We start from the raw sequence: 14658 nt of genomic DNA on the forward strand, positions 1-14658 counted from the left end.
TAAACTTAATATCAGTAACCTGTACAGGAAAGTCAATTTGACCAAATTTTGAATTCATTTAGATTTTGTTTTTATTGTCGAGGCTTGTTCTGTATTATCAATAACCCCTTCAAAACATCATTCATTCTTTACGTTTACAATTGACCGTGGTATAACATACTTCGGTTCTGGTGTGTAACTCGATCCGCGAAAAGGTTTGTATGGGAAATACGAAATTGAACTTAAGCATCTGTAAAACATCCCTCCAGAGTCTCCTCTGGAGTATCTTTCGAACTTCTCTAGAATCTTTGCATAACTTTTATCAATTTCATTATTAATTGTCTATGTGTCTTTATGGTTCAAGGGTACACCCAGGGGTGGGGCACTATATAACGATGGTGAAATGTAAAATAGTCGTCTTTGGTTACATGAACAGGCATGGTAAACTCCACGTTGAGAACAAAGTGAACATTGAATCCAGGCGGCAACACTGTTTCACAAACGCGATGTAAAATTCATATAATTCCAGTACGCATGATTGATAACAGTTTTACATCGTTTCTATTTGTCTTTTATGAGCTTGGAAAAAGAGCTTTTATGTAACTTAAGTTATGGAACATTTTGTTTATCAGCATACTCAACTGCCTTAGCGGCAAATGGTGGCCGTGGTTTAGTTCGTCCTCAACAATACATTGAAAATAGTTGTCATCCAAGCCGTTTTTGAGATATTGTAATTGCCGCAAACCACGTGTTTAATGCTATGGGAGACTAGCTCTTCTTCCTAGCCGACTATTGATATTTCACTATCAGCTTACTGCAGAGTAACTATGGAAGGTGTATATGCCTGACATCAATTTCAGGAACAACACAATCCCGAAACACCTAGTTCACAAATATATCCATATCTTTAAACAGTAAACAATAATAGCTGAAAAGGTCACACCATAGCCTTAAGTTAATAAATTTGCCAGGGGCCAATTTACGAAACTGGACTCTGCCACCTTTACTGTAACGGAATGGGTGAGAGACATTAGCGGATAATAATGCCAGATCCCGGCCAAAAAAAAGCATAATGAAATTTACTCCAGTGGAAGGAAAAATGAAAATCTCGTATGCAATTTAAGCGGATGTTGACTGTTTTTCCATTCCTGTAGACGCTCCTGAGGGTTCGTCAAATACAGTCCAAGTTGCCGATTTTTTACACTGTAGTCAGATGTGACTGGAAAACTGAACCTCCAATATTGTAACACGGCAAGGACACAGTAGCCAGATGTGACTGGAAAACTGAACCTTCAATATTGTACCACGGCAAGGATACAGTAGCCAGATGTGATTGGAAAACTGAACCTCCAATATTGTACCACGGCAAGGACACAGTAGAAGTATTTATGAAATCATTTTAATGTCACAGAAAAAATGGATACGACGACAACTTGTCTCATCCGCAGACATGGTTATGACCAATGAAACACGCTAGACTATTCTGCTTTGACTCATTTCAGAATCGTTGATGGTCCCTTTAAGAATGATATCAACTGATCTGAAAATTCCAGACCTCGCGACCACTATCACATTACTGGTGCGTACCGAGGAGTTGCACCAGCGTAAACAACCCATAGTTACGAACATATCCGAACAAAACCAGAATCCCCGTAGGGCTTCATAACCCTCGCGTGTATGATGGTCACTTAATAATATACAAGCAGCCGAAAAATGATTGAAAGATGCGTGACGTTTAGGCTCAGGCAATTGCAGTTTATTGACTCAGCTGGGAAGCCGGTATCGTCAGTCTGGATTTAACATGATGTGGGGCTGATTGGGTTGCGTACGCAATGAAACCCAATCATCAATTACATGTTGCACCACCACTTGAAATTGTTGGCTTTTTAACCGAGGAGGACAAAATCGTCTGCCGCCATTCTATCTGTCTCTGTTGTTACATTATTGAACGGGCCAAGGTGTGAACATCTTGTTAATGAAGAGTTGTGTGCACTTTAGCGTTCACCAACACCGCAAGCACTTATTCATTTTACATTGTCACTTTGCAAGTACACTTGATAGTATATGAAATATCTGTTATTAATATGTTTGGATGTTACTCAACCCGACGCGTCGCTGACAAGGATCTTAGCAGGTCTGCCACCAAAGCGGATTTAACTGAGTTTACTAGCCGTTTTGTTGTTGACATCGATCCGGACTGGCTTGTGACGTTTGGAGAAAGAACAGGAAACTGTATGGTGTGTTGAGGGTCATAGTACCAATGCTGAGATGGAGCAATAAGTAGATGCAAAGGTTGCCGAATTACTATGAACCATACCGTCATGACAACACATAGTAACCTTTTGGAGCCAAATTTAATGAATGGGAATCAGTTAAGGAGAGGATAACATTAGAAAATGGTCGACTTGTTTTAGAATCTCTTGAAAATGGTTTTAACATTTTAAAGGTGCTCGCGTCCGGATCATACTTGCTTATCTTAACCGGAATTAAAGTCTGGTGGTTAGAATGATAGTACTGATATATTTTGGTTTTATGTCCCTAATTTCGTGTCTCGACAGACCGGACTAAGATAGTACAGACCTTTTCACCGATACAGTTCTCGGAGATGAAATTTAGTCTGAAGCACTCAACATTTGTTTGCATTGCTTTGAGGAAGCAATTCTTTCATGCTTCACCAATCATAGCACATGTGTATCTCAATCATACGGGCGGAATAAAAACAAATCTTTATTATACAGTATTTGTATATATGCACGCAAACAAGCCTATAAATATTGTCTGCCCCCTTGTCCAAAAATCCCGAAGAAAGTCTCTAAGAAAAAATGCGATTCAATATCAGCTGAGATTGGGATTTGCAAGCATAATGTCTGGTCAAATCTATTTTAAAATTTGACCCTGGACCCCAATTGTTCCCCCATCGCAGACGCCTTAAGCAAACTGCTACTTACCGCACAGTACCCCACCCACCTGTGCAACAGAATGAGAATTGTCATACTGCAGAGGCATACAGATATCAGGAGGCCTAATTAAGATCAAATAAAAACATAGTTATAAATTTACAATTAAAATCTTCATTTTTGCACGTCCAATTAGCAGGTTAGTTGAGGAGTGATGCTCCATGGCTTGGTATAAACTTATTTATTAAACAAATTAAAACAAATCAATTGTCAACAGCACCTAAACAAGTTGATTTGTGCTAGGCAAACCCGAGAATTTTACATTAAATACAAAGTTTTTCTTTCATTTTAATGAAAATCTCTTTTCCTGACAAGTGACCCATCGCTGAGTTCCTCAAATAAAATTATATTGATTCGGCATTACAAAGCACGCGATATGAAGGGTATTTATCAAGTATTTGACAAATGTGGACTACACTAGATGTGTGTTTCCTTAACTATGTAATTCATTGTGATGAAATAGGTTTCTTTTCCTCAGTCGTCTGCATTGAACATTTATTAATTTTCTAGTAAATATTAGGCATAGCATGGCGCGAACATTTTATTCAAAAAGAGTAATAAAAGCAATGGTTTAAAAAAGTAAGATTTCATAGACGAAGTTATATACAGCTTTATTTGTGGCTCTTTTGTTTTAATGCAGCGTATTTTTTACATAAGTCGTATTCATATTTTAGATTTAAGTTAAGCATTAAAATTGGTATTTAAACAAAATTGTTTGGGATCCATTGTTCCCCGTATTGTGCCCACGTCATTATCATGTTTTAAAGCAACGTTAAACACCCTATACCCCCACCCCAAATTTATTGGCAAAACACGACACGAAAACCGCTAATCTGCCAGTTAACCAAACATCAGCCAGGCAACAACAAAATTACAAATAACAAGATCGAAAGATATGAGTATAATGTACATGCATACATATATACGTGCGTGCATGTATACATACATACATACATACATACATACATACTAGGGGCTCTGAGTGGCCGAGTGGTCTAAAACGCTCACCGTTACGGATCACCGCCATCTCACCTCTGTCTGCGCCGGTTCGAGTTTCGGATTCAGCCAATGTGGGTATGTGAGAAAGCTTGCCTGTAGCTTCTCGTGGGCCGGTGGTTCTTTCCGGGGTTTTCCCGGGTTCTTCCTCCACCATTAATACTGGCAGCCATGTATAACCTATCGTGTGCTGAAAAATGGCGCTAAACCTCACAACAACATACATACATACATACATACATACATACATACATACATACATACATACATACTTCCTTATATATATACATGTGTGATTTGGATTTTTAAAGTAGCTTTAACAATTTTTCAGTCATATCGCTACGATGTCTGCAGTGTGGCAGTTTATAGTGATGTCTAGCACTGGGGCATCACGCCGCAGACATGTAGCATGATGTCCCACCCAGTTACATTGTCATGACTCAAGTCCGACCAGTCATAACACTATGTTCTTAATGCTGAGCGCCAAGCGAGGTAGCTGTTAGTACCATTTTTATAAATCTTTGGTATGAACTGGCCGGGTATCGAACCTTCCTTTTCCGAGGTGGTCGCTCTAACCACTAGGCCACCGGAGCGGTACATGCATACAAACATGCATGCATGGATACATACATACATACATACATACATACATACATACATGCATGCATGCATGCATGCATGCATCCATCCATCCATCCTTCCATCCTTCCATACATACATACATACATACATACACACACACATACATACACACACACATACATCCATCCATCCATCCATCCATCCATCCATCCATCCATACATACATACATACATACATACATACATACAGAGACAGCAAAATAAAAAGAGGAGATCGGTATTAGAGAATGAAGTTTTTATCATAATGTTTACCACATTTAGACAATATGTTTCTGCGCCGGCTTTTAGACAGTCTATTAGTTTACTATACTTGATGCAATTTTTTATCTTTGTAAGCATACAATATCATTATTTTTGATGATTCAAATATAAACGCAGATTATACGTATTGTGGTCGGGCAGCTCTTCTGTAAAGATAGTGTATTCTGTTCGGTCATGACAAATTCGTCCTAATATAATACATCCCTAACAATGTGACTATCAATAAACACTATTATTTATTTGTTATGTATATTTGATTTAATTATATCTGATTTAATATATATTTATTTCAATTTAATTGTTTGTCAGTTTTAAAAACAAATATTTGTATTACATGCTATTGTAATGTAAATTTATTCACTAAAGATGATACTTTTTTCAGAAAATAATTTGACCTTGACTGTTAGTTTATAAACACAGATGTTGATCTAGATTCTGGTCTTGATTCAAAAATTGCAGCAACCACGTAAACAAGTTCTATTTTTATTTTAGTGAGTGAGTGAGTGAGTGATTTAGATTTTTAACGTAGCCTTAACAATGTTTCAGTCATATCGCTACGATGCCTGCAGTGTGACAGTTTATAGTGATGTATAGCACTGTGGCATCATGCCGCAGACGTGTAGCATGATGTCCCACCCAGTCACATTATCCTGATACCAGGCCGACCAGTCCTAACACTAACCTCTTAATGCTGAGCGCCAAGCGAGGAAGCTGTTAGTACCATTTTTGTAAGTCTTTGGCATGACTCGGCCGGGGTTCGAACCCGCGACCTCCCGCATCCGAGGCGGACGCCCTAACCACTAGGCCACCAGAGCGGTTCTATTTTTATTTTAAAATGATTGGTTGTTGTCGATGTAATGATGGGACTATATGTTTAAGATGTAAAAAAAAAAATTATTTTTTTATTTCCTTGAGTCAAATGATTGGTTTTATCAGGGCCACACTGGGTGGACGTGATCTTTAACAAGTACCTAATTTCTACGAGCTTCGAGAACATGATCACATGAGCCCCTCTTTACGTTTTAGAAGACGATATAACTCATGTTTTATAGATTTATTCTCAGTAGAAGCTGCAGCTGGGCGTTTTATTACACTGGAAGTTGTATGCTGTGCTGTTTTGGGTCATTTCAAATTACTTGGATTCAAAAGGATTAATTCTGTTATTTTTCTGAAAAATACGTGTGTTCATGTGAAATTGTTGAACAAGGACATTTTCTTTAAAAAAAATTATTCAAAGATCCGAAACCGGAGTGATAATTCCTGTTTCTACAAGGAACTGTAGACTTCAACACTACATGTTGCTGCATACGTCATCGTCTTCCATCTTGGATTCTTGGTCGAGATTCGAATTTGAAATCAGTAGAACATTTTGTTATTAGGACTTCAAAAACTGTATTCATGTATTATTCTTGGATTATTTTTGGATTTGATTCTTAAAACCATAAGTTCATATTTTTTTTCACTTTTACAGAATTTATCCAGGGAAAAATATTATAATTGTATTTTTTAAAGCTTGTTGTTTTCACTCTTTTTGTGTTACTGTTTATTCGAGCCTAAACACGTAACATTAGATAATGTTAATTCAGTAAATACAGTATATTCCAAGAACGTCAAACATATTTTCAACTTTTTTGCAGTCTAATTTATGATGGCTTTCTATATACGCTCGAATCCTCACCACCACTATTTTTCTTAAAACCATAAAATCGAAGTGGAGTTACAACTTTCCATTATTACGGATACGTGTTCAAAAATCAAAACTGATTTGTTTGTCCTTTACTAATGATAAAATATAGTCATAAAAAGCCAAACCCTTTTGCAATATTTTTTTCACTCGATGACAATATTTACGTTCTGCTAGCAGGCAAAGGAGGCAGACAAATTGGAGGGATTGGAACCATTCTTGTCAGAGAAGTTCTCCTTTAAACCGCTATGCGCATCCAATAAAATACAGGTTAGACAGGTCTGGTTTCCGATCCGTACTAACTAAACCGCTTCCAGTAATTCATAAAATAAAATATTGGCACACCTTCCGAAGCTTGAGTAAATCTACAATGCATGCATTTAACGATTGCAAACGTCGTTAAAAACATATTTCTCTACAATAAAAAAAATGTTTTAGAACTGTCCTTTTCTGTCCGTATGTTCCTAAGATTTTGTGAAGCAGGAATTAAGTATTCGTGTACATTTAAAACTTGGTAATGATAGAATCTGGTCCTACATGTCTCCACAGTTCGTAAAGCATGTGGTCATTTTATGTTCATGGAAAGTATTTATTCGTAATTAATTAAAAGATGTGCGTTAACTTCTAATTCAGCACGACTTTATGTTAAACATATTGCAGTATGATGTAGTTGTTATGTAGTAGCTGGAGAGTTTCATCACAATGCAACATCTTGGCTTATCTAAATATTCGAAAATACAAACTTCTACCAATATTGAAGTTTAATCCTAATTTATCACTTGTAAGATCAAAGCGTTGATTCATTTCGCTGTTGGTTGATTGTTGGTTGATATACATACATACATACATACATACATACATACATACATACATACATACATACATACATACATTCGCATTTTTTTAATATGCCGCTATCGCGATAAATTAGACTCAATAGAAATGTTAACATTCATGGCAATTTCATTTAAATTAACATTAGGCCAAATAATAGTATTTTTATGGAAATATCAGCAAAGGATGCTTACATGTAATGAATGAATTTGAAAATATGAAATTTCTAATGCCATGAAAATCATATTTTACTCTCCTTGTTTTTGGCAAAACCATCCATGAAAGTGCCACTATAAAAATAATCCAACCCGGTGAAATCTCCCCCTTTGCTTCCTTTAGTACCTGTGCGGCTACATCGAATAAAAAATCAAAATGTTTCAAAAATTATATCAGTACTTTTTCAGTGAATTATTAGTCTAAATAAGGTATTTAGCATACCACCACATATAAGTTGGCTCTAAAACTCAAGGAATAATGAGGTGTCTGTGACCTATTAAAAATAAATATTATAAATCTACCGTCATTGGGAATATATTTTTAATGCAAACATAAGTCTAGGAATTCTGTTTACCGAAACGACCGATTCTCTTAACTCTGACAAAGTTATGTGCACGGAATACTTTGAAACGTGTGTCTAAAATTTAAAGTAGATCTTTTTTGGTTATATATGTACATATATGGGCAAGACTAGATGTCCCATCAAAGTATTTGTCATTGTACCTAGAAATAAGACTGGATATATTAGTCTACATAGTATAAACCATCACTGCAACAATGTGGCTTTTGTTGACATATTGTATAGAATTTTCTCACTATATAATTCCCATTTTCTAAGTCTGTTTTATCAAGATATACTTATCTATAGGTAGTGTGAGATCTCCATTTTCTCATCGAGATCTACTCATTCATAGGTATCGTGAGATCTCCATTTTCTCATTAAGATCTACATTTCTATAGGTAGTGTGAGATCTCTATTTTCTCATCAAGATCTACGTATATATAGATAGTGTGAGATCTCCGTTATCAACAAGCTTTTCTTTTTACAGCGAATATGTTACAAGGGGAGTAAATATGTATGAACAAGTGCATACATGCTGGTGATGTATTTCCCTTGAATTGGCCCCTGCTAGACAAAAACGCAAACTCAGGCTCAAAATCTAAAATAAATGTGATACCTGGAGTGCAGATTTGACAGTGTATCTTCCCGTAAGATTTATGAAAAGAAAACCTGGTTGGCCTGCCTTGGCAGACAGACTAACATTTTAGAATCTCTAACTTTCATATAATTGTATATGGCGTCTCTCCTTATCTTGCTCTCATGCTCCCACTCGTTTGCAAGACAAACATGTATAATCTTAGAACTAATAATTTTTGCTCCTATTAATTGTAGGTTGTAAAAAGTAGAAATTAAGTTTTACACTCTTCTATTTCTGTCTGTTATACACTCCCATATTCAGTATAATATGAAAATGACTGTTCTATCTTCAGACGCAGACAGAGCTTTAGACCACACGTGTGCCAGCCTTTTTCTCAGTCAGTAACAGGAGCTTATAAATTCTGCTTACAAGATTTGGAAATAACTGTACTGATGTACTTTATGGTTTCTATTCTAACTGTATGATCTATCAAATGATTAGAATATAAACCACAAAGTACATCAGTACAGTTATTTCCAAATCTTGTAAGCAGAATCTGTTAAGTTCCTGCTACTGACAGAAAACGGCAGGCACACGTGTAGTCTGAAGCATCTGATCCTTTGCGTTCTTGCGGTGAAGATACAGAAAATGCACATCATTAAACATTTACGTGCAAATAATATATAGAGCAACGTAGGAAATTGGTTCAAATTATAAATCATCTATGTATACGAGCGACTACCAATAATTGTATTTAGATCATGTGATTTTTCTACGCATTTTAATTTTGCTTTTTTTTTTACTTATTCCAAACATATATTAAAGACACGAAAAGTTCATTTGTCATTTTGTAAATATATTCTTGATACATCTAACTCTACTCCAAAGGCATTCGTATATAAGGAATTAAGAAGAATTAGTATGCTGTGTATAAGATGTAAACGTATTTCGAAATATTGTCTAAGAATTCTAAAAATGCCAGAAAACAGGTATCCTAAACAATGTTACAATTTACAGTTAAGATGGAGGGGGGATTATGATTGCTGGATTAACAATGTTACAATTTACAGTTAAGATGGAGGGGGGATTATGATTGCTGGATTAACAATGTTACAATTTACAGTTAAGATGGAGGGGGGATTATGATTGCTGGATTAACAATGTTACAATTTACAGTTAAGATGGAGGGGGGATTATGATTGATGGATTAACAATGTTACAATTTACAGTTAAGATGGGAGGGGGGATTATGATTGCTGGATTAACAATGTTACAATTTACAGTTAAGATGGGAGGGGGGATTATGATTGCTGGATTAACAATGTTACAATTTACAGTTAAGATGGAGGGGGGATTATGATTGCTGGATTAACAATGTTACAATTTACAGTTAAGATGGGAGGGGGGATTATGATTGCTGGATTAACAATGTTACAATTTACAGTTAAGATGGAGGGGGGATTATGATTGCTGGATTAACAATGTTACAATTTCCAGTTAAGATGGAGGGGGGATTATGATTGCTGGATTAACAATGTTAAAATGCTCCTGTATACGTTTGGATTGGCAATGCTTGGTGTACTCAGGGAGTAAATGATGAAAATACATTTCTTCGATTGTTCAGTCCTAATTCTGAAGAAATGTTTTGGCAAAAGCTGCAGGATCAGATTAAGTCAATGGAAACACAGCGTTTCTATAACTCATTGAGAGCAGAATTCACCTGTCAAATATATCTAGAATTGTTAGGAGACAATAATTTTTCTTACATAATCACTATGCTTAGAGTGAGGAAGATATGACAAATATTTGTTATGAAGCAAGATTGTGTCAAATTTGTAAAGTTAATATCGAAAATGAATTCTATTATATTATGATTGGAGAATCACGAAGAAAATATTTACCCATCATTGTATATAAAACTCCAACTTTAGAAAAATATAGGACTTTAATACTAAATGATACTAGTATATATATATATATATATATATATATATATATATATATATATATATATATATATATATATATATATATATATATATATATGAATTTCACCCAATTAGACCAAACTGAAATAATAAGTAATTTCATGTATTATATGTACTTCCAATAGATATGATGTTCTATTGATGCTCATTAAACTACCTTTCTCTACCTCAAGACGTATGCAGATGCATCATGGTCCAGTGGCCTGTATTGCAAATAAACACTATTAATATTACTAAAGACACAAAACGTTTTACATAATTAAGGACTATTCAATATTTGATTACTCTACTCAGTTAATTTCTGCTGTATTCATAAACAAGTCATGTCTTTCTTCATTCCTAATATTGATTATTTTTGCATTCTTCCTATTGCCAATATTCTTGTCTTTAAATATCAGCCATAATCATTAGTTCCTTCATTTGAATATATTTATATACTCTCTCTCTCTCTCTCTCTCTCTCTCTGGGCCTTCAACAGCATTTTCTTGAACTATGCATGTTTAGTTACAACTGTACGAAACGACTACTTTTGTGCTGCTATCCATGTAAATTGTCAACAGATTTGTAGGGATTAGCGTACGAAGCATTCTAAGTTGTGAGAAATTCTAATCAAGTGTAAGGGAATATGTTACTAAGTATTCTAATTTGTGAGAACTTGTAGCAGACCACATGTATTAATATTTGCGAAAATGTAATATGTTTATAAATTCAATATTACATCATGACCAATTTGAGATCATCTTTTTATTATTCTAGTCGCTGAAATACAGTGTGTATTTCTTTATTTTGTGTTGTGTTTCAGAGATTCAGCGTCAGTATTGTCATTCGTTGAAATTATTAGCAATAATTCCTTCTTTAACTTTGTTCTTGTACATCTGAAAACTGTAAAAACCAGCAAGAGTTTTAAAATCACCATTGCATCATTCATGTCGTAGATGTCATAAAAATATCAGTTCATTGGAAATATTGTGGTAACCAGCAACACAGTTTAGTTCCGAGATGTCAGTTGTTGTCATGGACTTCCGAGATGTCAGTTGTTGTCATGGACTTCCGAAATGTCAGTTGTCATGGACTGCTTACTCAGACAGTTTAATAATTGCAATATAACTTTTAGTCTGAATAGGGAAATTTTTAACTTTTTATATTCATTTTTGTGCAGCAACGGAATCTTTATATAATCGTCATTTTGTGAATTTAATCTTCTTTTAAACAATTGTTAACGACTTTCAGCTTCTCTTTGCAAAGATTTAGCCATTTGCAGTTAACATTTTCCAAATTCCTTTCTCTCTAAATTTCTTCCTGTCTTCCCCGGTATTTTAATTTATGGGGATCTTTTTGATTTTCTTTCAGTTCCTCTATGTTTGCAATTCTGTACTACTCTTTTTCTTGATTGGATTGTTGTTGTTTTTTTTCTCTCACGTACCGTTATTTTAGCTGATGATAAAAAAAAACTCATCGTGATTGATTTCATTGTCATTTATTGCTTTCGTTACCATGTCGTCATTACTAGTAAATTTACTGATAACAGAAGTTAATATGCCATTATGTTTCAGAACTTTGCTGTAAATCAACTTCTCCTTGAAAGATTTGACAAAAAGTCTAAATAACGATGCACACAATCTACTACAAGCCAAAGTAACAGCCATTACTTAGTTATTCCTGCATGATCCAACCGCTGTTACACCCATACCACAAGAAACGGTAGCAATGCTAATATCCACCATGAACTAAAGTTTGTGTTTAACATTGTATTTCTAACATCTCTATTGTGTTCTATATTTTAAATTAAATCCATTTTTATTTTGTTTATTTTGGACGGGTTTTTTCTTCTTCAGTTATTACTATTCACACTCAGTGCCGGGAAGCTGGGTGGCTGAGTAATCTAAGGTGCTTGCCTTTACAGATCCCCGATATCACACCACTGTTCCCGTGGGTTCAAGCCCTAGGCTCAGCCAGCTTGGGTATGTGAGAAAGATTGCCAGTAGTTTCCAGTGGATCGGTGGTTCTTCCGGTGATTTTTCCGGGGATTTTCCTCCACCAGATACACTGGGCTCAGTGTAGAGCCTATCATGTGCTGAAAAATGGAGTTGAGCCCGTTTTCAGTAAAACGTTGTATTGTAGGACACGCAGCAGCTGAAACAGTAATAATAATTATTATAACAGCAAAATTTTATACCTTTTTCTCTCAACTTTTCGAATTCTTTCTCACCTAATTTTTTTTGCTACCTCACTCTATGTTCCACGTGCAATAGCAATGTGTTACGTGTCTATACTCTTAAAATAAGTAACAGAAAAGAGTGAAAGACAGCAAGCTTTGTAAAATTTATATAAATAATTTTTTCCCTTGAAAACAAAATGAAAACGAAAAAAATGAACTTACGGTATAGAGAATTAAATCCCAAAATAATCCAAGAATTGCAGACGCAAGTCGTAGTAATTTAAAGTCCTGAATAACATTCAGTAAAGTTCAAGAATAAATCCAAAAACTGACGGCGATGATGTGTCTGTTATAGCTCCTAGTGTATTAATGTGCCAACAGTCTTGTGTTGAATCACATAAATATAATTCAAGGTTTGAATGCACTATAAATTAAAGTGTATGTCTCTATCCAAGAATGTTATCAGAGCACATTTATATTTCCAGAGAAAATAATCACTTGAATAATCAATTGAAGAAATAAAATTTCCAGCCCAACTACTGGATACAACATATAATACAATTTCAAGGTGCTAGATCTTAAAGCAACTGATTAAATCCTCTCAGTTACACTATACGAAGTTCTCTACTTGAACCCAGATCACAATTTGCATTCTCTCTCTCTCTCTCTCTCTCTCTCTCTCTCTCTCTCTCTCTCTCTCTATATATATATATATATATATATATATATATATATATATATATATATATATATATATATATATATATAATTACGTAATGGAAAATAACTTTCTAGAATGATCCTGATTTTTGCAAAACAATAACCAATAACCTGGATTATGTATAATTCACTTAGGAAATTCGAAAACGTAGACCCAAATAAACATATTTATTTCTTCTATTAATAACAATGTTGATATTAAACCCTTACACTTAGAGAATAATTAAGGTTTGTATTAATTGTTTACAATGAATTAAAAAAAAGTCAATTTGGATCCAACAGAAAGAAACTCAGTTTCGGACAAGGTCAAGTCCAACATACAATGTTACATTACAATAGCATTTAATGAAATAAAATGCAATTAAATTAAAGAAATTAAATTAAAGAACAAACAAAGCAAATTAATTATACATAACACAATGCATGTTATATTTTGGTTTGTTATCTACAATATAAGTGGAATTTTTTTTGCTACGTTTTTGTCTAAAGCTTTGCATTCTCTTTTCGGTTTACCTTCTTGACTACTTATCGATCTATGTAATCGCTGCTAAACTGGCAAAAGAGGTCAAGGTTTATAACTGATAGAACAAATGTCAATTCATGTCACTATAAATCTCGTCATTGATTTTTATTATGTTACCAGTAGTAAGAGTGTTTTCTTCAATTGATAGACGTATACAAGCTAACGGAAAGCATTGGCTTGAATGAATCAAAGACGAAGAACGATAAGTAATTGGTTATGCAAATGCTCTAGAAATTGTCGATTTGGAAATAGTGTCTATGACGTCTGAGGCTGAAATTTATGAAAAACGGAATTTAGTGTCAAAATGATATCAGCAATGTTTAGACCCAAACATGAAAATGGTACTGAAATAGCAGATGAAAAGAGCTGCAATTAAAAGAGCTCAGATAGCTGGATATCTAACACAGTTGGACAGAAATGTTCTAGCAAACAGTAAAATCATTAATTAAAAAGCTAAAAATCACTTACCATTAGGTGAAAGGCTAAATCAACTGTTGAAATTAAAGGGTGATGCAATAACTATAACTATATAAACTCTTGTTCTGTTTGTTGCTAATGCTGAAAAATATTTAGTAGGGGTGCAGGAGGAACAAACGCTAGTGGTAGAAGTTCTGGTGGTGGAAAAGGCAGCGAGTCATTTATGGACAAGATAAATAGGAATAAAAATAGTTTCAAGTATTTGTCTGAGCTGTCCAAAACGGTACAATCATCTTAACCCGGTGCCACTGCTTATATAATAAGGCGACTTTTGAAACAAAAAATATCCTTTTTCTTCTTGTC

The 14658-nt window shown here is 34.7% G+C and overlaps 1 non-coding gene across 1 annotated transcript; it reads right to left on the reverse strand.

Moving 5' to 3' along the window:
- Positions 1-5577: 5577 nt before the first annotated feature.
- On the reverse strand, positions 5578-5651 carry Trnap-cgg (transfer RNA proline (anticodon CGG)). The gene has a single exon. It is a non-coding gene; the product is annotated as a tRNA-Pro (tRNA).
- Between the last annotated feature and the right edge of the window lie 9007 nt (positions 5652-14658).

This window comes from Sinohyriopsis cumingii, chromosome 4 (genome assembly GCF_028554795.1).
Source record: "Sinohyriopsis cumingii isolate HCF-2022 chromosome 4, ASM2855479v2, whole genome shotgun sequence".
Taxonomy (NCBI): Eukaryota; Metazoa; Mollusca; class Bivalvia; order Unionida; family Unionidae; genus Sinohyriopsis; species Sinohyriopsis cumingii.